Source organism: Drosophila sechellia, unplaced genomic scaffold (assembly GCF_004382195.2).
Source record: "Drosophila sechellia strain sech25 unplaced genomic scaffold, ASM438219v1 U_212, whole genome shotgun sequence".
NCBI classification, from domain to species: Eukaryota; Metazoa; Arthropoda; class Insecta; order Diptera; family Drosophilidae; genus Drosophila; species Drosophila sechellia.
The window spans coordinates 27,295-50,853 of NW_022611153.1; the positions used below are offsets into that span (position 1 = coordinate 27,295).

Below are 23,559 nucleotides of genomic sequence, written 5' to 3' on the forward strand. Positions count from 1 at the left end.
ATATACCATATGCTTATAAAAAATTTATAAACAACTTAATTAGCATAGTCTTACAACCCTCAACCATATGTAGTCCAAGCAGCACTATAAAATTAATTAAAGTACATAACAGCATGGACTGCGATATGCGTTCAAAATGTCGATGTTCATGTGTCCTGCAGTTCACACGATGACGCACAGTTTGCTGCGTTCTTCATCGACCCATGAGCCGAGTGATCCACCGCTTAGAGTTTTATAATTCAATTTTATATAATGTCAATATTGTTTTTATTGAAAGAAATTAAAAATACACCATTTTACTGGCATATATCAATTCCTTCAATAAATTTATTTTTATACCTAAAATAAATGTTGCGAAATGTCTTAGTTTCATATAAGCATTATGTATCATAATAATCTGGTTATGGTTTGCTATTTTGGGTGACACATACTGCAAAATTTATATAAAACATTAACCTGATGGATGACAGGTACAAACATTGTATATTTTAGGTTGTTGCATTAGCCAACGTATGCTCATAACATAGATGAACAATACATATTCGCAACGCGTGTATATTATGGTCCATATACACACACACTTATTTTGATTACCACACATTCAAAGTTATTTTTATTTTAATTCGACTTCTACTTTCGAATTTAGTTTAGTTTCTTCGATTTCCATTTTCGAGAATTTGTTTTTATAGGAAACGCCGTTGTTGTAGTAAGTACTGCCACAAATACGCACAGCAACATTAATAATGTTAAAGTCTTTTTATGAGGTTGCCAAGCCCCACATATAAAATAAAAGCCATCTTCATTTTATTTTGACTTTAACTTTTGATTCCGTGGAATCATTTTGTAATATTTTTATTTTGGTAAATTGTATTTATTTGTATTATAACAAATATTTATTAACGATAAGGATATTATACAATAATGATCCTTCCGCAGGTTCACCTACGGAAACCTTGTTACGACTTTTACTTCCTCTAAATAATCAAGTTCGGTCAACTTTTGCGAAACAACCGTAACACGCAAGGCGTCACAGTGATCACGTCCGGAGACCTCACTAAATAATTCAATCGGTAGTAGCGACGGGCGGTGTGTACAAAGGGCAGGGACGTAATCAATGCGAGTTAATGACTCACACTTACTGGGAATTCCAAGTTCATGTGAACAGTTTCAGTTCACAATCCCAAGCATGAAAGTGGTTCAGCGGTTTACCCGGACCTCTCGGTCTAGGAAATACACGTTGATACTTTCATTGTAGCGCGCGTGCAGCCCAGGACATCTAAGGGCATCACAGACCTGTTATTGCTCAATCTCATTATTGCTAGACGCAATTTGTCCATTTAAGAAGCTAGTGTCCTTATAATGGGACAAACCAACAGGTACGGCTCCACTTACATAAACACATTCAAACACAATAAACATTTTACTGCCACCATGAATGAAGGCTACATAAGCTTCAGCACCATAATCCTGAAGATATCTATTTAATATATTTGAGTCTCGTTCGTTATCGGAATTAACCAGACAAATCACTCCACGAACTAAGAACGGCCATGCACCACCACCCATAGATTCGAGAAAGAGCTATCAATCTGTCTTACACACTTATGTTCGGACCTGGTAAGTTTTCCCGTGTTGAGTCAAATTAAGCCGCAGGCTCCACTCCTGGTGGTGCCCTTCCGTCAATTCCTTTAAGTTTCAGCTTTGCAACCATACTTCCCCCGGAGCCCAAAAGCTTTGGTTTCCCGGGAAGCGACTGAGAGAGCCATAAAAGTAGCTACACCCAATTGCTAGCTGGCATCGTTTATGGTTAGAACTAGGGCGGTATCTGATCGCCTTCGAACCTCTAACTTTCGTTCTTGATTAATGAAAACATCTTTGGCAAATGCTTTCGCTTAAGTTAGTCTTACGACGGTCCAAGAATTTCACCTCTCGCGTCGTAATACTAATGCCCCCAAACTGCTTCTATTAATCATTACCTCTTGATCTGAAAACCAATGAAAGCAGAACAGAGGTCTTATTTCATTATCCCATGCACAGAATATTCAGGCATTTGAAGCCTGCTTTAAGCACTCTAATTTGTTCAAAGTAATAGTACCGGCCCACAATAACACTCGTTTAAGAGCACTAGTGCAGGTTTTTAAATAGGAGGAACATATGAAAAAATTTTTTTTTTTTTTTTTTTTTTTTTTTAGCGTGCGTTTATTTATTTAAAATCTGTCCTAGTGGACAATAATTAAATGGTTTTGCGGGGGAACATTAGCTTAAGGGATACTATTGTACATGTATTTGTGGCGGGTTTTATATGTGTTGTCTATTGTTGTGGAAGATCGAGAGGGTGTCTCCTCATGAGACGTCTGCTTGTTTGGCTATTGTCTAACAGGTTGGTGGCGAGGTGGTTAGGGTGGTTTTCGAGCCTTTTCAGGTATCTCTCGCTGAGCCTGGAGATTTCATCAGCGACTTGTGGGATTCCAAGTTCCCTATGTATGGCGACATTCTCGTGGTAGGGATGCGCATTACAGGCAATTCTCAAGCACCTATTCTGGAACCGCTGTATACGCAGGCGATTCGTGTGGCTTGCCGTGCCCCATAGCTGTATCCCGTAGGTCCAGATGGGCTTGAGAATTGCCTTGTACACCAGGATTTTGTGGTTCTGCCTTAGCTTGGACCCTCTCCCAATAAGCCAATGCATCTGCCTCAGACGCGCATCGGCCTGTATGCGTTTGCTGACGATGTGGGGACGCCAAGTGAGCCTGCGGTCCAGGGTAAGTCCTAGGTACTTGGGTGCGGGTGCGTTGGGAATGATGACTCCGTTTAGCGTGACCGGTGGGCAGTCTCCTCTCCTTAGTGCAAATGTTGTTTGGGTAGATTTTTCCGCGTTCACTACGATGTTCCACCTGCTGAGCCAGGGATGTAGCGCGTCCATTTGCCTTTGGATTGTTTCGGAGGCTTCTCGTGGGTCGGATGAGGAGGCGAGGAAAGCCGTGTCATCTGCATAAGTCGCTATAGTTAGGTTCCTGGAGGGGATTATGGGAAGGTCTGCGGTGTAAAGGGTGTACAGTATTGGTCCGAGCACACTGCCTTGCGGAACTCCAGCTCTGATCAGTCTGGGTAGGCTTATTGCACTTCCGCATCTGACTTGGAATGCTCTTCCCTCAGTGTAGGATTTGAGGAGGGTAAAATGGGGGCTTGGGAGGTAGGATTTGAGTTTATGGAGGAGTCCAGGATGCCAAACTCTGTCGAATGCCTGCTTCACGTCGAGCATTACAGCGCAGCAGTATTTCTTTTGCTCGAATGCCTCGAGGATCCGTTCGACTAGCCGGTGGCATTGCTCTGGTGTTCCGTGGGAGCGCCTGAAGCCAAACTGGTGATCGGGGATCAAACCAGCCTCATCCAGTACTGGCAATACTCTGCGCAAAAATACTCTTTCGAGTATTTTGGAGAGGATTGCCAGCAAACTAATCGGACGATAGGAGGCGAGATTGGCTTCAGGCTTACCAGGCTTGAGGAGGACAATAACCTCTGCTCTTTTCCACTCTTCCGGGAAGTACCCTAGCCGGAAGCAGCTGTTGTAAATGCTGGCCAGCATTTGTGTGCAGCGGGATGGGAGCATTTTTAGGGCCGCCGCATCTATACGATCCAGGCCTGGAGATTTGTTGTTCTTCAGTAGAGCAATCTCCTGCGCAACTTCCTCAGGGTCGACTGGTTCCAACGGGGGACCGGGAGAGCTTGGGCTATTGAGAAACCGGGCTGTTTCAGCATGTTCTTCGGCAGTGCAGCAGTCGAACGGAGAGAAGGCGTTGTAAAGGTGTTCGGCGAAAGCTTCTGCTCTTTCAGCATCCGAAAGGCACCAGGATCCATCTGCTTTGCGCACTGCGGAAACCTTTTTGGCTGGTCGTTTAATGTGGCGGGTGACGTTCCACAGATTGTGGTCTGGGTCCCCGGGAGAGAGTTCCTCGAGGAATCTGAGGAAGGAGTCCTGGCGTAGGCTGGAGATCTTGTCCTTCAACTCCTTTGTGGCGTGATTGAGCGCTGTTTTGTCTCTTGGATTGCGCGTCAAGAACCAAACTCTCCTGAGACGCCTCTTCTCAGTCACGAGTGCCGCAATTTCCGGGGACCAGAGGTGGAGGTCCCTGCTAGGTGTTCTCGCAGTCTTTGGTGGCGGTGGGCTTGCGAATTCCGCAGCGTTTTGCATCTGCCTGGTGAGATTCCCGATAGCTTCATCAATGTTCCTGGGTGTGTTGAGGATGGGGTTCGGATTGACGGTGGAGAGCATCCAGGACGCGAACTTGGCGGCGTCGGTATATTTTCCAGTGAGCCTTCTGAGCGGGGTTTTCCTGAGGACTGGCGTGTTGATTAGCACGTTTATTGCACAGTGGTCTGACAGGAGATCAGCATTTGTTGTGCAGCTGATCTTCGCATGCCCTATGCCTTTCGACACAGCAAAGTCCAGTAGGTCTGGAGTCTTGAGGGGATTCGTTGGCCAGTGAGTGGGCTCGCCAGTGGAGTGGCAGTCCAGTCGGTGGCGTTGCAGGTACCCAAACAGAGTTTTCCCTTTGGGGTTGTTGGCGCGCGATCCCCACCAAGAATGTTTGGCGTTATAATCTCCAGCTGCTATGAAGCGGGGCCCAAAATGCTCGAAGAACTCACTGAGGTGAGATGCTGTTATGCGGTATCTGGGGGGAAAGTAGACCGCTCCAATGTCTAAATCTCCTTGCGGGCTGACAATCCTGATGACAGGACATTGTGCCCAGTCTTGCTGAAACGCGGGCAGCTCTAGGTATTGAATACCGCTCCTGATGAGGATGGCTGCTCCACCGCGTGCTCTGCCAGAAGGATGGTCTGCATGGATGAGGTCATATCCGCTGATATTAAAGTGGGATCTGGGGGAGAAGTGGGTTTCGGCTACGAGTAGGATATCGATCTGGTGGGTCTTCAGATGGTGCTCGACTATGGCCTTGCTGTTCTGCAGGCCGTTCGCATTCCAGACGACTAGGTGGAGCTTTAGTTGCATGACTTGCTGTTGAGAATGGTGGCCACCAGCTGTGTCATCTGGGTGAACATGCGCTCCATCATCCTTTCCATCATTCCTTCCATGCGAGCGAACATCGCTTCTATCTGACCGGAGTGTGGGGTTTCTGTTTGGGTTTGGACTGGGGTTGTGGGATTCTGCGGTGCTGCGTGCACTCCGTTGAGGGCGTCTCGGTAGCTCCTGCCAGAGGTGACGTTTGGTGATGCCACGGGCGGCGCCTTGTTAGCATTAGCGACGGGCCTTGTTTTCGGAGCAGCGAGTGCTTTGGCCCTTTTGTATGCAGGGCATCCCTTGAAAGACGCAGGATGGTCCGCCTGGCAGTGGAAGCAGCACGCTTTGTCGTCCTCCCTCTTCTCACATGCCCTCGATTCGTGAGGGCCTCCACACTTTACACATCGGTATTCCAGGAAGCAGTAACGCTGTGTATGACCGAATCCTTGGCACCTGAAGCATTGAGGCACGTCGTTGAACTTCTGCGGCGGTTCAATGGTTACTACCGACCTGCAGATCCGCTTGACTTGGTAGACGTCTTTGTTGTTGCTGGAAGGCTCCAGGTTGGCGAAGAATATTCCCAGCGGTTCTTTAGTTCTTCTGCCAATGGGATTGTGCAGATCTCTAACAGCGTGCCCTTGTCTGCGAAGGTCTTCAATGATTTCCTCACGATCGGTGGAGTGGTGGAGTCCTTTGATGACAACCTTGTATGCACGTTCATCTTTCGGCTGGAAAGTCCGATGCCTCTTGTTTTGGGCCACAAGTTGGAGACGCAGAGCTGTATAGGACTCTTTGTCCGGCATCATGACACGTACGTTGTTGCCATTCACGGTCTTGTAGGTAAAATTGTTCTTCGGGCCTACAAGAGTCGTGATCATCTTGACGAGTGCCGAGATGTTGGTCACATCGGGGATAAAAATCGGAGGTGGCTTGATGGTCTTCGGGGTGGGCTTTGGTTTCTCGGGGGTCTTGGGCTTGGAATCGTCTTTAGGTCCGGGTTCGTCATCAGAGCTCTCTTGGTCGTACTCGTCTTCTTCGGTCGAGAGTAAAGCGAAGGCGTTGTTGGCGAGCTTCTTGCGCAGAGCTGCGCTAGTGCTTGGCTTATCTTCCAGCTCCTCTCCCTGTGCTTTCTTTGCCGGTTTTCGCTTTATCTCGCCCGGCTCTGTATGCGAGGTGCTTCCCTCGCTGCTGGAGCTGCTCTTGCGTGTTCTCAGAGCCTTTTTGCGTGGTGTTGTTCCAAGCTTGTGGGTGCGCGGGGGGGCCTGCCAGTCCATCTTCTCCAAAGTTGATAAGGAGTGAGGAGGGGGGGGGGGGGGGAAGCTGGGCACCGTAAGCCGGTGAGCCAGGCAGCACGTGGCTGCTGCTTTGCAATTATACCGCTGCTTCGAGCACTGGGTTTTTTGCGCTGATAACACGCACACTCGGGTGTGCGATGGTGTTAGTGCGAACTACCGTTAGGTACGTTGGCTGGGCCAATCAAAACGCGCGACAAGATCACGCGACGCGAAGTGGCTGGGCACAAGTAACGGGACTTACAACTGTGAACAATTTGCTAACAATTTGCTAACAATTTGCTGTCGATCCGCAGGCACGTCTGCACTCGTCGAGTGTTCGATCGCGACTGATATGAAAAAATACAAGTATTTAATCACATATAAGAACTCCACCGGTAATACGCTTACATACATAAAGGTATAGTACTAACCACAATTGTAAGTTGTACTACCCGTATGAAGCACAAGTTCAACTACGAACGTTTTAACCGCAACAACTTTAATATACGCTATTGGAGCTGGAATTACCGCGGCTGCTGGCACCAGACTTGCCCTCCAATTGGTCCTTGTTAAAGGATTTAAAGTGTACTCATTCCAATTACAGGGCCTCGGATATGAGTCCTGTATTGTTATTTTTCGTCACTACCTCCCCGAGCTGGGAGTGGGTAATTTACGCGCCTGCTGCCTTCCTTAGATGTGGTAGCCGTTTCTCAGGCTCCCTCTCCGGAATCGAACCCTGATTCCCCGTTACCCGTTGCAACCATGGTAGTCCTAGATACTACCATCAAAAGTTGATAGGGCAGACATTTGAAAGATCTGTCGTCGGTACAAGACCATACGATCTGCATGTTATCTAGAGTTCAACCAATATAACGATCTTGCGATCGCTTGGTTTTAGCCTAATAAAAGCACATGTCCCATAAGGTTCATGTTTTAATTGCATGTATTAGCTCTAGAATTACCACAGTTATCCAAGTAACTGTTAACGATCTAAGGAACCATAACTGATATAATGAGCCTTTTGCGGTTTCACTTTTAATTCGTGTGTACTTAGACATGCATGGCTTAATCTTTGAGACAAGCATATAACTACTGGCAGGATCAACCAGAATAATGTTTTTCCTTCATATTCCATTCATATTTTTTGAATCGAAATAAGCAATATAATAGATATATAGATTTTTCACTTTATATAATTCCATGATTTTTATTATATTGAATAAAATTCAATATTTCGCCTTTGGGTAAAATTTTAAATATATAAATATAAGTAAAAAATCTATTCGATTACGGCCATTTTTATATAGCATTCGTAATCCATATTTTCATTTTTAATTTATACTTGTTTTACCAATATAACAAGAATTTCATATAATTATTGTAATATATATGTTTCTATAATTTTATCTTTTTATATATACATATTTCATTATAAAATATCATTTTATTTCCAACATACATAATTATTGTATCCACACATGTACAATTTTTGTTTAACCAATATAAATATTAAGTTAAATCATTTGCATTTTGAAGATAAATTTAAAATTTATCTCTTTTCATATATCTCTCTGGTAATATATAACATAAAACCAAGCGCATATGATAATATTTCCACATTTAATATATAATTTTATATTTCTTTCATAAGAATCCATATTTGTATTATACCGTAACGATATAATAATCCAACTATACGGCAGGTAATAAATTAATATTTGCCTGCCTCCAAAAATTAACGATAATATATGGAAACGATTTGTTATTCTATATATAATAGAAACTTGACTTTTGTTTCAACGATATTATCTAAAAAGCGTATATTCCTATTATCCGCGGAGCCAAGTCCCGTGTTCTATAGAACTGAGAAACAAATTTGTACGGATAATAATATACTTTATTTTATGTAACCAATATAAACATAATCCGAAATAAATATTTCGAATAATGCGGGAGGTCGGCAACCACTGCCTACCTATAGTAGTTTTTGAACCCGCTGTCCTCAAAGCGGGTATTTTCAATTCCGTTTGCCACCCAACATACGGTCTATTCTCTTATATATTAAGAGATTATAGGAACATTTCATTTTTTTTCCATTATTCATATATAATATGATTATTTTTTTTTTATACATATAATAAATATTAATTTTTATATGTTTATTATTTAATTTACTCATATAATTGCCAAATTCATATGAATACATAAGTTTTGAACAATATGAGAGGTCGGCAACCACTGCCTACCTATAGTAGTTTTTGAACCCTCTGTCGTAATTCCGGTCGTTTACACTACTATACCCTCTCACTATAATGGCTTTTCTCTATAATACTAAGAGAATATGGGAATATCTCAGCATTTTTTCCCATATACATATAATAATTAACCATTTTCATATGTATATTATTTAATTTAATCATATAATTGCCAAAATCATATGAATACATAAGTTTTGAACAATATGAGAGGTCGGCAACCACTGCCTACCTATAGTAGTTTTTGAACCCTCTGTCGTAATTCCGGTCGTTTACACTACTATACCCTCTCACTATAATGGATTTTCTCTATAATACTAAGAGAATGTGGGAATATTTCAGCATTTTTTCCCTTATACATATAATAATTAATCATTTTCATATGTATATTATTTAATTTACTCATACAATTGCCAAAATCATATGAATACATAAGTTTTGAACAATATGAGAGGTCGGCAACCACTGCCTACCTATAGTAGTTTTTGAACCCTCTGTCGTAATTCCGGTCGTTTACACTACTATACCCTCTCACTTAAATGGCTTTTCTCTATAATACTAAGAGAATATGGGAATATCTCAGCATTTTTTCCCATATACATATAATAATTAACCATTTTCATATGTATATTATTTAATTTAATCATATAATTGCCAAAATCATATGAATACATAAGTTTTGAACAATATGAGAGGTCGGCAACCACTGCCTACCTATAGTAGTTTTTGAACCCTCTGTCGTAATTCCGGTCGTTTACACTACTATACCCTCTCACTATAATGGATTTTCTCTATAATACTAAGAGAATGTGGGAATATTTCAGCATTTTTTCCCTTATACATATAATAATTAATCATTTTCATATGTATATTATTTAATTTACTCATACAATTGCCAAAATCATATGAATACATAAGTTTTGAACAATATGAGAGGTCGGCAACCACTGCCTACCTATAGTAGTTTTTGAACCCTCTGTCGTAATTCCGGTGGTTTACACTACTATACCCTCTCACTTAAATGGCTTTTCTCTATAATACTAAGAGAATATGGGAATATCTCTGCATTTTTTCCCATATACATATAATAATTAATCATTTTCGTATGTATATTATTTAATTTACTCATACAATTGCCAAAATCATATGAATACATAAGTTTTGAACAATATGAGAGGTCGGCAACCACTGCCTACCTATAGTAGTTTTTGAACCCTCTGTCGTAATTCCGGTCGTTTACACTACTATACCCTCTCACTTAAATGGCTTTTCTCTATAATACTAAGAGAATATGGGAATATCTCTGCATTTTTTCCCATATACATATAATAATTAACCATTTTCATATGTATATTATTTAATTTAATCATATAATTGCCAAAATCATATGAATACATAAGTTTTGAACAATATGAGAGGTCGGCAACCACTGCCTACCTATAGTAGTTTTTGAACCCTCTGTCGTAATTCCGGTCGTTTACACTACTATACCCTCTCACTATAATGGATTTTCTCTATAATACTAAGAGAATGTGGGAATATTTCAGCATTTTTTCCCTTATACATATAATAATTAATCATTTTCATATGTATATTATTTAATTTACTCATATAATTGCCAAATTCATATGAATACATAAGTTTTGAACAATATGAGAGGTCGGCAACCACTGCCTACCTATAGTAGTTTTTGAACCCTCTGTCGTAATTCCGGTCGTTTACACTACTATACCCTCTCACTATAATGGATTTTCTCTATAATACTAAGAGAATGTGGGAATATTTCAGCATTTTTTCCCTTATACATATAATAATTAATCATTTTCATATGTATATTATTTAATTTACTCATACAATTGCCAAAATCATATGAATACATAAGTTTTGAACAATATGAGAGGTCGGCAACCACTGCCTACCTATAGTAGTTTTTGAACCCTCTGTCGTAATTCCGGTCGTTTACACTACTATACCCTCTCACTTAAATGGCTTTTCTCTATAATACTAAGAGAATATGGGAATATCTTAGCATTTTTTCCCATATACATATAATAATTAACCATTTTCATATGTATATTTTTTAATTTACTCATATAATTGCCAAAATCATATAAATACATAAGTTTGAACAATATCAGAGGTCGGCAACGGTCTTTCCTCTATAATACTAAGATAATATGGGAATATTTCATCATTTTTTCCCTTATACATATAATAATTAATCATTTTCATATGTATATTATTTAATTTACTCGTATAATTGTCAAAATCCTATGAACACATAAGAGAATACAATATGAGAGGTCGGCGCAACCATAATATAGTAGTTGATGACGAGGTGTTTGGCAACTTGACACAATCCATTAAAGTCTTTATATTAATTATATGAAAGGGACAATATCATATGCGTCACTAAATTGATGACGAGGTGTTTGGCAACTTGATACAATTCTTTAAAGTCTTTATATCAAAAATTATATGATAGGGACAATATCATATGCGTCACTAAATTGATGACGAGGTGTTTGGCAACTTGACACAATTCATTAGAGTCTGTATATTAATTATATGATAGGGACAATATCATATGCGTCACTAAATTGATGACGAGGTGTTTGGCAACTTGATACAATTCTTTAAAGTCTTTATATCAAAAATTATATAATAAGGACAATATCATATGCGTCACTAAATTGATGACGAGGTGTTTGGCAACTTGACACAATCCATTAAAGTCTTTATATTAATTATATGATAGGGACAATATCATATGCGTCACTAAATTGATGACGAGGTGTTTGGCAACTTGATACAATTCTTTAAAGTCTATATATCAAAAATTATATGATAGGGACAATATCATATGCGTCACTAAATTGATGACGAGGTGTTTGGCAACTTGACACAATTCATTAAAGTCTGTATATTAATTATATGATAGGGACAATATCATATGCGTCACTAAATTGATGACGAGGTGTTTGGCAACTTGATACAATTCTTTAAAGTCTTTATATCAAAAATTATATGATAAGGACAATATCATATGCGTCACTAAATTGATGACGAGGTGTTTGGCAACTTGACACAATCCATTAAAGTCTTTATATTAATTATATGATAGGGACAATATCATATGCGTCACTAAATTGATGACGAGGTGTTTGGCAACTTGATACAATTCTTTAAAGTCTTTATATCAAAAATTATATGATAAGGACAATATCATATGCGTCACTAAATTGATGACGAGGTGTTTGGCAACTTGACACAATTCATTAAAGTCTTTATATTAATTATATGATAGGGACAATATCATATGCGTCACTAAATTGATGACGAGGTGTTTGGCAACTTGACACAATCCATTAAAGTCTTTATATTAATTATATGATAGGGACAATATCATATGCGTCACTAAATTGATGACGAGGTGTTTGGCAACTTGATTCAATTCTTTAAAGTCTTTATATCAAAAATTATATGATAAGGACAATATCATATGCGTCACTAAATTGATGACGAGGTGTTTGGCAACTTGACACAATTCATTAAAGTCTGTATATTAATTATATGATAGGGACAATATCATATGCGTCACTAAATTGATGACGAGGTGTTTGGCAACTTGATACAATTCTTTAAAGTCTTTATATCAAAAATTATATGATAGGGACAATATCATATGCGTCACTAAATTGATGACGAGGTGTTTGGCAACTTGACACAATCCATTAAAGTCTTTATATTAATTATATGATAGGGACAATATCATATGCGTCACTAAATTGATGACGAGGTGTTTGGCTACAGGAAAAAATCATTTATTTATCGAATCATCAAGCAAAGGATAAGCTTCAGTGGATCGCAGTATGGCAGCTGCTCAACCACTTACAACACCTTGCCTGTTACAAAAGTCGTTTACAATTGATTCTAGGCTTTGTCATTGTATTAAATAATGCTTTTATATGTAACTAGCGCGGCATCAGGTGATCGAAGATCCTCCTAATTTACTATGTTACAAATTACATTGGCATCACATCCATTGTCGTTTATAAAATAAATTATAAACTTTAAATGGTTTAGAAGCCATACAATGCAAATTGCCCCTTATTTATCATTGCAGTCCAGCACGGATACGACCTTAGAGGCGTTCAGGCATAATCCAACGGACGTAGCGTCATACCACTGTTCGCTCGAACAAGTATTGTGCCATTGGTCCGTACCTGCGGTTCCTCTCGTACTACGCAGGAATGCTGTCGCAACAACGTTTTGTCATTAGTAGGGTAAAACTAACCTGTCTCACGACGGTCTAAACCCAGCTCACGTTCCCTTGCATGGGTGAACAATCCAACGCTTGGTGAATTTTGCTTCACAATGATAGGAAGAGCCGACATCGAAGGATCAAAAAGCGACGTCGCTATGAACGCTTGGCCGCCACAAGCCAGTTATCCCTATGGTAACTTTTCTGACACCTCTTGTTAAAAACTCTTTAAACCAAAAGGATCGATAGGCCGAGCTTTTGCTGTCCCTGTGTGTACTGAACACCGAGATCAAGTCAGCATTTGCCCTTTTGCTCTATGTGTGGTTTCTGTCCGCACTGAGCTGGCCTTGGGACACCTCCGTTATTATTTGAGAGATGTACCGCCCCAGTCAAACTCCCTACCTGGCAATGTCCTTGAATTGGATCATACCTGAGTAATTGGAGTTATACCAAATTTTCAAATCAAAAATACATAAATGCATCGTTTTATTAAAGAATTTGTTTGCGATTATATAACAAACTCGTGATACTTTGATCAAGAAGCTTGCATCAAAACCCAATACCATAAGATATAATAAATATATCCGTATAATGGCTAGGAAATGATACACGTTCCATTTAATCAAGTAAGTAAGGAAACAATAAGAGTAGTGGTATTTCATTGACGATACCAAACCGAGGTCTAATATCTCCCACTTATTCTACACCTCTTATGTCTCCTTACACTGCCAGATTAGAGTCAAGCTCAAAAGGGTCTTCTTTCCCCGCTAATTATTCCAAGCCCGTTCCCTTGGCTGTGGTTTCGCTAGATAGTAGATAGGGACAGTGACTTTCGGACCTCTCCGAACTTGTTTTACGTGGCGTGTTCCACACTGAAGGGATTACAACCACGACACCCTGAACACCCACAAGTGGTGCATGTATCAACATGGTGCATGAGTCTGGATACGCCAGACAAACGTCCCGGACTGGAAGCTATAGCTATGTACATAGCGACCACCCCGGTAGCAATTCGAGTACTTGCTTGCCGGGCAAGCACTCCCCCTTGCTGAGGAGCGAGATCTACCTAAAATCTCTACTGATCTCTGGGTCACAGCACCCGAGTTTTGCGCAACTAGCACCGTAACTCAAACGTCGAACACGAAGGCTCTACCCGCGATATGGGTATCAACCACAGCCACCACGATACTCCCACCAGGGGCCTACCTCAATGTGCTGTCTTGGAGCAGCACAACCCGTGGTACCGAAAGAGAGGCTCGGTGGGCCTCCTCCTTTTGCTCCGACAAGCATGGTTAGAGGAACCAGTCGCTATATTAGTCGCCTCTTACGACAAGCAATAGCGGGCTGTGGAAGTATTCTCGCCCGCTAACCACACGGCGAAGTTTTGGGCTAAATACCCCTCCTCCTACGGAACACCTCGTCCGCAAACGCTGCCAGCCGTTGAATCCTCTGCTGATCTTCCAGGATTCTATTGAAGGTCCAGTTTTCGCCAAGGCGCTGCACTCCAAGTCCATCGAGGTTTCGCAAATCTGCATATAGAGGACAAGCGCACAATATGTGCATCCAGTCCTCATATGGATCACCACAAGCGCAAGCAGTGGTATCGCTGAGGGCTCTCCCTTGCAAAAATGCGTTAAACGACCCGTGACCTGTCAGCAGGAAAGACGTCCTCATCGAGAATCCAAAGCTTGGATCTCGATAGGCGAGAGTGACGTATGGGATGAACTTGTGCGTCACCCGTCCTGGTTCGCTGTCGTCATCCCATCTGTTTTGCCAATTCTGCAGCAAGCACTCCTCTAGGCGAGTCTTCCTCTGCTTCCAGCTTAGACACGTAGTGTCCTCGCCGTATAGCCAGTCGTTCTCCTCCAGCGGGTATCCACGCTTCAGCTTGTACTTGACCGCTAAAAACTTAGCAGCCAAGTCAAGCGGGGGAGCTCCGCCAAGTACCTGCAGTGCCACTGTGGACACTGTTCGGCATACCGAAAGGCATCCAAGCAGGATTAGCCTCTGGCAGGAGGCTAGTCGTCTCCGGGCGGCTACCTGTTCGGCGGTGTCATACCATACCGGGGCACCAAACAGCACACAAGGTGCCATGAGTCCGTCATATATGGTCCGCCTGGCTCGAGGACTGAAGCCCCAGTCGGCTCGAAGCACACGCGCCAATGCTCCAACGACTCCGGTCATCCGCTGGCGAAGCGAAGCTATGTGCGTGAGGAATTTCATTCCTTCACTGACCGTGATGCCAAGGTACCGACAGCTACGCACATACGGAAGGTTCGCTCCAGCAAACCTCACCGTAGGCGCACGTCTCAAGGCACCTTTCAGCAGCATTATTACCGTCTTGCTGGTCGAGACGGTAACGCCAACTTCCGCTCCCCACGCTTCTACGATGGACATCAGCTCTGCACCTTTTTCCTCTAGCTCAGCTCGGGAATTTCCCTCGACGAGAAGCAGCAAGTCATCCGCGTATGCACTCAGCTGGCAATACGGCTGGAGACGCTGAAGCAGTACATCCATCAGTATGTCCCAGATAAATGGGCCACTGATTGACCCCTGCGGGCAGCCTCTAGTTACCGGTACATCCACAGTACCGGAACTGCTTCGGATCACTGCTCTTCGGCCGGAGAAAAAGCTCTGCCACAAGCCCATCTCCCGGCATCCCAAGTCGGCTAGTCGGCGGAGTGCAGCACTCCATTCGACGTTGTCGAATGCTCCTTTGAAGTCCACGAATGTGCCGAGCACGTATTGCGCCGGGCTGGCACAAACACTGCTCTTCACGTGCCTCCAAGCATCCTCCACACATCGTCCTTGGCGAAATCCAAATTGCCATCTGCAGCCTTCCGGAAGAACTTCTCTCACACGATTCACCATGATGGCCTCGAGCACCTTACCAAAGACTGGTAGCAAGCATATTCCTCTATATGAGGAGGGCTCACATTTGTCCTTATCTGGCCCTTTGAGCAGCGAGACAACTCGTGGGCACTTCCACTCAGCGGGAAAGTATCCTAATCGGATGCATCGGGAAAACAACGATGCAAGGTGCTCGGGTATGGCGCGCCAGACTGCCTTGCAGATAGTGCCATTAATGCCGTCCAAGCCGGGAGAGCGCCTGCTCTTCAACCGGGCAACACATGCATCAACCTCGAATACTTCGAGGGCCGGTGGGACTTCCTCCGCGATGGCAGTCGGTGCTTCGGACTCCGCAACTGGGAAGAAATTGCGGAGGAGCACTCGTGCACAGTCACCCCAATCGGTGATCATCTCGCCATTCACGCGGAGGCACCCAATCTCCGTGCACTTCCTGCGGCCTCGGCAAATCTTATAGACGCGCCCCCATGGGTCGTCGGCATGATCTCCCACGAAGCGTTTCCACTCATCCATTTTCGCCCTCCAAATGAGCTTCTTGTAGTTGGCTGAGGCCCGCCTCAGGTCGACCAATACACGCTCTATTGCGGCATCATCATCATGACGCCTTCCATTTTGAAGTAGGCGACGAAGTCTCCGGACTTCGCGCCTTGCATCACAGAGGTCGGCAGTCCACCAACGTGCTCTCCTGTTGGGCAATCGGATGGACTTTCTTCCCAGCGCAATATCACATACATTATGTACTATACTGCGCAGGGTCGAAACTTGCTGGTCCAACGGCGACTCTGAGAAGTTTTCCGGAAGTTCGGCTGCTCTACTCACCATTTCCTCCTTGAACAATCGCCAACGTGCATTGGAGAAGTTCCAGGACGGCACAGGAGCTATGCTCTCAACTGCGCGCGCGGTAGTTGGTTCGGCCACAACAGTAATGATGTTGTGGTCACTCAATTCCCACTCGTCCACTCTCCACTCATATGTGGCCCACATAGATGCTGCCTCATTGACGATTGTCACGTCGATATCGCTTGTAGCTCTGTAATTATCGAACGTGTACACCTCTGTTGACTGGTTTAGGGCGGCGACTCTTGCCTCCAGCATCCACTCTGACAGCAGCTCACCCCGTCTGTAGTTAGCTTGCCCCTCGGCATGACGAGAGAGTTTGCTAAGCCACATGGGGGACACTGCATTCGCGTCGAGGCCCAGGATTGCGGGGGTTCTGCTGGCCTGCAGCAGGACCGCATCCATGTACCGGATGTACGGTTCCAGAGGTGCATCATACTGGCAGTATGCGGCGCAAAGGAAGATTGAGCCAAAACTCCCTTTCACGACCAGACATACGCCATAATCTGTGGTGAGGGTCTCCACTGGCATACAGATGGCTTCCTGGTGATCCACTAGGATGGCTGCCTTCCCTCGCCGATCGATGAAAATTCTCATTCCTTCAGGCAGCACATCCATTCCGTCCCCGCCGAGATACGGCTCCTGCACCAGCGCGAACATAGACTCCGATCTCCTGAGTCGGACTCCGAGCTCGATGGTCGCAGCTCGGCCTCGGCCACAGTTCGCTTGGATGAAGCTAAACATTAGTGTCTAGCTTGCACCCTCGCCAGCAACGCCCCGTATATCGGGCAAACGCTCGAGAGCATGTAATGCCCCGAGGGTTGCCCTCTGTGGCGGCAGTTCCGGCAGTCCACCGGGTTTTGGCACTTTGCCGCAGTGTGGCCTTGTTGCCCGCACTGGCGACAGACACTATCCTTCTGCCGGCATTCGCTGACCTTGTGGTCGAAACCCACACATCTGTGGCAGGCGTATGTGCGGACCTGTGACCGGCATCGGAATGAGAACCACTTGATGTAGACACGACCTACATCAAGCTTCGCCATCGCCCGGTCGTCAACCTCCAGCGTCACATTTACTGTGGCGCCGTCAGCTACCGACCACGCCTTGGTCACCAGGTGCACTGACTTCTTAAACTGGGCCAGATTCATTTCGCTGTCGAAGTTGTTTTCGTGGAGCTCCTTCATAAACTCCTCAGGGCCGATAGCTGTGTCGACGTCATATACGACGACCTTCGGCTTCTCGGCCGCATTCCGTGCCACATTTAGGCCAACCTCGGCGAATCTTTTTGAAGCGACCACCTTCTGCAGCTCTCCCACCGAAGGAGTGCGAATGATCGCACCACCACCTCGACGGAGCTCACGGACCTCGTGTACTCTGACTCCGAGAGAGGGTGCAACCATCGTTCGCACCTTTTCCGCTATGTCTTTCCCCGATAGCGCAGGGTCGTCGCACTTCACCACCGCTGACCACGTCTCGCGGACCTTGGTAGTCCGCGGGGCAGCGATGGGTGCAACCTGCTGCATCTGGGGAGCATTGGCGGCCGTATTTTTCAACAGATTCAACGACGGCGGCGGCGGTGGCGGCATAGCAAGCCGCGTCTCCAGCTCTCCGCACCGGAGCATTAGCGCCAACACCAGCTCATCGTAGCGGCTGATAGCATATGAGAGCTCTTCCGTGTCCACTTCTCCTAGTCTGCGGAAGCTGCTTCTCACCATGCGCTGTGTGGCCGACAGCTCTGCCATCATGGCTGCTTGCCCAGCACGGGCGGCAGCGGTGGCGGCAGTGGCAGTGGTGGCAACAATTTTAGCAGCAGTGAAAACGGCGGAGGCAGCAGTGTGGTCGGCAGCAGGGGCAGCAGTAGGATCAGCAGCGGTGGCAGCAGCGTGGGGGGGGCAGCATCAATGGCAGCGTTCTCCGTAGCCGCCCGGGCGTCCTCCAGCGACGAAAACGGCTCCTCCAGTACCCCAACGGGTTCTGGCACTCCATTCGATGCCAGGGCAACCAATTTCGCCTGCGTTGGCGCCGAGCTCTTAGATGCCAGATGGCTTCTGCGCCTGCCTCGTCTGGACTTCATCGAGGCACTACTTCCGCTCAAGGCACTCGCGCTGCTGTCGCTCTCCATCGGCATAAATACGATGGTGGCTCCACCTACCGTCGACGCCAGCAACCGTATGCTCGTTTACTCGCTGACAAAAGGTAGTTGCTCTGGAACTCGAGCTCCACCTATCGGTAGAGTCTGGTAGCACTAAAACTCTCCCTAGACACAAACCTTAGCAGTGACTCCCACCAATAAGCTTTGTGACAGCTGATCAAAAAGCTTACTCGAAAAACTTACTCGTAAGTTCGCCTTCAGCACGTGCTAAGTGGAAAATTCCCAACAATTAATTGTTAATTACTTCCAAACCGCTTGTTTATAACACACGAAAATTAGCACACGACTTTCGCGGAGCACTAATTCACCGATTTTATTACTTTCCAAACACGGAAAACCAAGTTCTTCGCAATCTGTACACGAGCGCAACGAAAACACGTCCGTCGTTAATCCATTCATGCGCGTCACTAATTAGATGACGAGGCATTTGGCTATTTTTTTTTTTTTTTTTTTGATCGCGGAGGTATGGAAATCTATCGAAAGATACTAGGTCTGTCAACACTTCAGTTTCCTAGCATGCACGATTCATTGCTCTATCTGAACCGAAGTTCCGCAACGCCTACGTACTAAAACCATCCTCATAGCCAATTTATATATTACCATTATTTGCGATGTTTATGCCTTTATTGATGTTATGCCAAGACAGCAAGCAAATGTTTTGAACCAAACGTTTTAGCTAAGTCCAATCTCGGGAAAACCCGCTCAGGTACATGAACTGTTTAAAACAACCGAGACTGCCTCTCATAACCTGGACGCTAATGATATGACTATCATATTTGCTGAGGAGACCCTTCGCTATCAATCTTTTAACGGATTGACCACTCCAGATCCCCCTCCAGTTCAGGGTGGCAGAATGGAATTCAATGTCACCTGCGGCTTCGAATCTGCGACGCAACTCAGTTCGTATGTCCGGTCTGTCGTATCTATTGATTTTGCGCTGGTGTGCATCATCCATAGAGTGTCCGTCTGTCACAATTTGTATGTCGATCACATCAATGTGATTTTGTCGTAGTGCCACCAGGTCTGGTTTATTAAGCCGGATTCGCACTGCAGACTTGGTTCAACAATGCACGCAGCCTCTCTCCTCAAGTCCCGCTTGATTCGATTTACTACCAGTTGTGTCTAGCTACGCCTCCATGCGATCGGTACATTTTTGCATTATGGTTTGTTGTTTCGGGAGCGTCACATCCTGCACGACACTGTCGTTCCAATTCGTGCCTTCCCTTGTAGTACGAGATTCGTGGGTAGGCATTTATCCGCAGACGAATACCGTCTATATATTCCTTTCCTTTATAAACGCGTGGTTGATAACCACCCGTGTTGCGGGCCCAATGGCCGCTTCACGGAGTCCGCTACCATAACTGAGATACAATTGTTCGCCAATATTTTTCTATTGCCGACGCGATAACAATTCATTCATTTTTTGCTTAAGAGAGTCATAGTTTACTTCCCCGCCCGGTTGACCCCGCCGCTTACTTGAATTTCTTCACTTTGACATTCAGAGCACTGGGCAGAAATCACATTGTGTCAACACCCGCTAGGGCCATCACAATGCTTTGTTTTAATTAGACAGTCGGATTCCCCAAGTCCGTGCCAGTTCTGAATTGATTGTTAATTGATAATCGTTATAATTGATAAGAACTAATTGGTTTAACCCAAATAGTATTCTTAAAAATTTTAGCAAGAAAGTTCCACAATTGGCTACGTAACTAAACTATCCGGGGAACAAGTAACTAACATAAATGCTAGAAACTCTATTTACCCAGAACGAGCACATAAACCATGTTATTGTTTCCCAATCAAGCCCGACTATCTCAATCTTCAGAGCCAATCCTTATCCCGAAGTTACGGATCTAATTTGCCGACTTCCCTTACCTACATTATTCTATCGACTAGAGACTCTTCACCTTGGAGACCAGCTGCGGATATTGGTACGGCCTGTTGAGAAGTTTGCGTGTCCCCACCATAAATTTTCAAGGTCCGAGGAGAAAATATCGACACAACAGTATATGTCATGCTCTTCTAGCCCATCTACCATATCTCTCTGCGAAAGACTTCCATGGTAGTACGGCTATAAAACAGAAAAGAAAACTCTTCCGATATCTCTCGACGGCTTCTTTATGGTCGTTCCTGTTGCCAGGATGAGCACGAGGCCCATATTTAATAACAAACGGATACTCAACAGGTTACGGAATTGGAACCGTATTCCCTTTCGTTCAAAATTATTCAAGTGTATTATATTCGCTTTGTTTATATAGTTAGGCATTTTTGTTTTACTTGAAAATTTTCGGCTTTCGCCTTGAACTTAGGACCGACTAACTCGTGATCAACCACTGTTCACACGAAACCCTTCTCCACTTCAGTCCTCCAAGGTCTCATTCGATTATTTGCTACTACCACCAAGATCTGTACCAATGGCAGCTCCATGCAGGCTTACGCCAAACACTTCTACGCATACCATTGTACCTTCCTACTCACTAAAGTTTCAAAATTTATATCACAAGTAATATAAATCATCTACTTTAGCGGTAATGTATAGGTATACAACTTAAGCGCCATCCATTTTAAGGGCTAGTTGCTTCGGCAGGTGAGTTGTTACACACTCCTTAGCGGATTTCGACTTCCATGATCACCGTCCTGCTGTTTTAAGCAACCAACGCCTTTCATGGTATCTGCATGAGTTGTTAATTTGGGCACCGTAACATTACGTTTGGTTCATCCCACAGCGCCAGTTCTGCTTACCAAAAGTGGCCCACTGGGCACATTATATCATAACCTTGAACTTCATATCAAGAAAGTTAAGGTTCTTACCCATTTAAAGTTTGAGAATAGGTTAAGATCGTTTCGACCCTAAGGCCTCTAATCATTCGCTTTACCAGATAAGATTATTTTATATAATATTAAAATGCACCAGCTATCCTGAGGGAAACTTCGGAAGGAACCAGCTACTAGATGGTTCGATTGGTCTTTCGCCCCTATACTCAATTCTGACAATCGATTTGCACGTCAGAACTGTTTCGGTCTTCCATCAGGGTTTCCCCTGACTTCAACCTGATCAAGTATAGTTCACCATCTTTCGGGTCACAGCATATATGCTCAAGGTACGTTCCAGTTAGAGGCATAAATAATATAAATATACATTATACATAACTATATAGAACGCCCCGGGATTGTGTTAATTAGCTATAAATAGCTAAAAAACTAATCCCATTATTAGTCAAGTTAATTACGCTATTAGGTTTACATCCCAATAACTTGCACATATGTTAGACTCCTTGGTCCGTGTTTCAAGACGGGTCCCGAAGGTATCCTGAATCTTTCGCATTGTTAATCATACAAGAGCATATAATAAACACAAAAATCAATGATAATTATGCCATTATATAATTCCGAAAAATTAACGCTCTGTAATAATATAAATCTATCAGCACTTTATCAAATTAATAACATTTATTCTGTGTTAAAATGCAAGCAATTTAATTGGAATAAACTATAAGTTATATTTTATGATAAATTTGGGATATGCTAATAGATTACAATGTCCTTATATGGAAAAAATGCACATTATTCTTAATAATATTATTTAAATATTACAATTTTAATGATGAATTTTCCATAACGGATATTCAGGTTCATCGGGCTTAACCTCTAAGCAGTTTCACGTACTGTTTAACTCTCTATTCAGAGTTCTTTTCAACTTTCCCTCACGGTACTTGTTTACTATCGGTCTCATGGTTATATTTAGTTTTAGATGGAGTTTACCACCCACTTAGTGCTGCACTATCAAGCAACACGACTCTTTGGAAACATCATCTAGCAATCATTAACGTTATACGGGCCTGGCACCCTCTATGGGTAAATGGCCTCATTTAAGAAGGACTTAAATCATTAATTTCTCATACTAGAATATTGACGCTCCATACACTGCATCTCACATTTGCCATATAGACAAAGTGACTTAGTGCTGAACTGTTTTCTTTTCGCTCGCCGCTACTAAGAAAATCCTTGTTAGTTTCTTTTCCTCCCCTAATTAATATGCTTAAATTCAGGGGGTAGTCCCATATGAGTTGAGGTTGTATATATAACTATATTTTGCCATAAATTCTTTATATATAAATGATAAAACAATCAATTAAATTCGTTATAAATAGTTCCAATAGTTCTTGTAAGCAAAGTCATTTTTATCCATTTAACGAACCAACGAAGAATAATAACAAAACCAAGATTTTTCTTTTTCCGAATCATTAATAAGAGACAATTCTAGATGAAAAATATTTCAATTTTTTATGCTAGACATTTCTCAGTATTATTTGATTGAAAAAGAAAATATTTCTCTTCGTTTTTCACATTCAAATGTGAGATAATGTTTTTCATTTCTTTTTTAATATTATGAATAAAATCATTATTTAATCCAATAATATACCATATGCTTATAAAAAATTTATAAACAACTTAATTAGCATAGTCTTACAACCCTCAACCATATGTAGTCCAAGCAGCACTATAAAATTAATTAAAGTACATAACAGCATGGACTGCGATATGCGTTCAAAATGTCGATGTTCATGTGTCCTGCAGTTCACACGATGACGCACAGTTTGCTGCGTTCTTCATCGACCCATGAGCCGAGTGATCCACCGCTTAGAGTTTTATAATTCAATTTTATATAATGTCAATATTGTTTTTATTGAAAGAAATTAAAAATACACCATTTTACTGGCATATATCAATTCCTTCAATAAATTTATTTTTATACCTAAAATAAATGTTGCGAAATGTCTTAGTTTCATATAAGCATTATGTATCATAATAATCTGGTTATGGTTTGCTATTTTGGGTGACACATACTGCAAAATTTATATAAAACATTAACCTGATGGATGACAGGT

General features: G+C 43.1%; 2 non-coding genes and 1 pseudogene across 2 annotated transcripts; all 3 read right to left on the minus strand.

Moving 5' to 3' along the window:
* Positions 1-53: 53 nt before the first annotated feature.
* Positions 54-232, minus strand: LOC116802743. Its single transcript, XR_004363110.1, has one exon. It is a non-coding gene; the product is annotated as a 5.8S ribosomal RNA (ribosomal RNA).
* An 18,767-nt stretch (positions 233-18,999) lies between these two features.
* LOC116802752 lies at positions 19,000-22,746 on the minus strand (annotated as a pseudogene).
* A 394-nt stretch (positions 22,747-23,140) lies between these two features.
* On the minus strand, positions 23,141-23,319 carry LOC116802748. Its single transcript, XR_004363114.1, has one exon. It is a non-coding gene; the product is annotated as a 5.8S ribosomal RNA (ribosomal RNA).
* Positions 23,320-23,559: the final 240 nt, after the last annotated feature.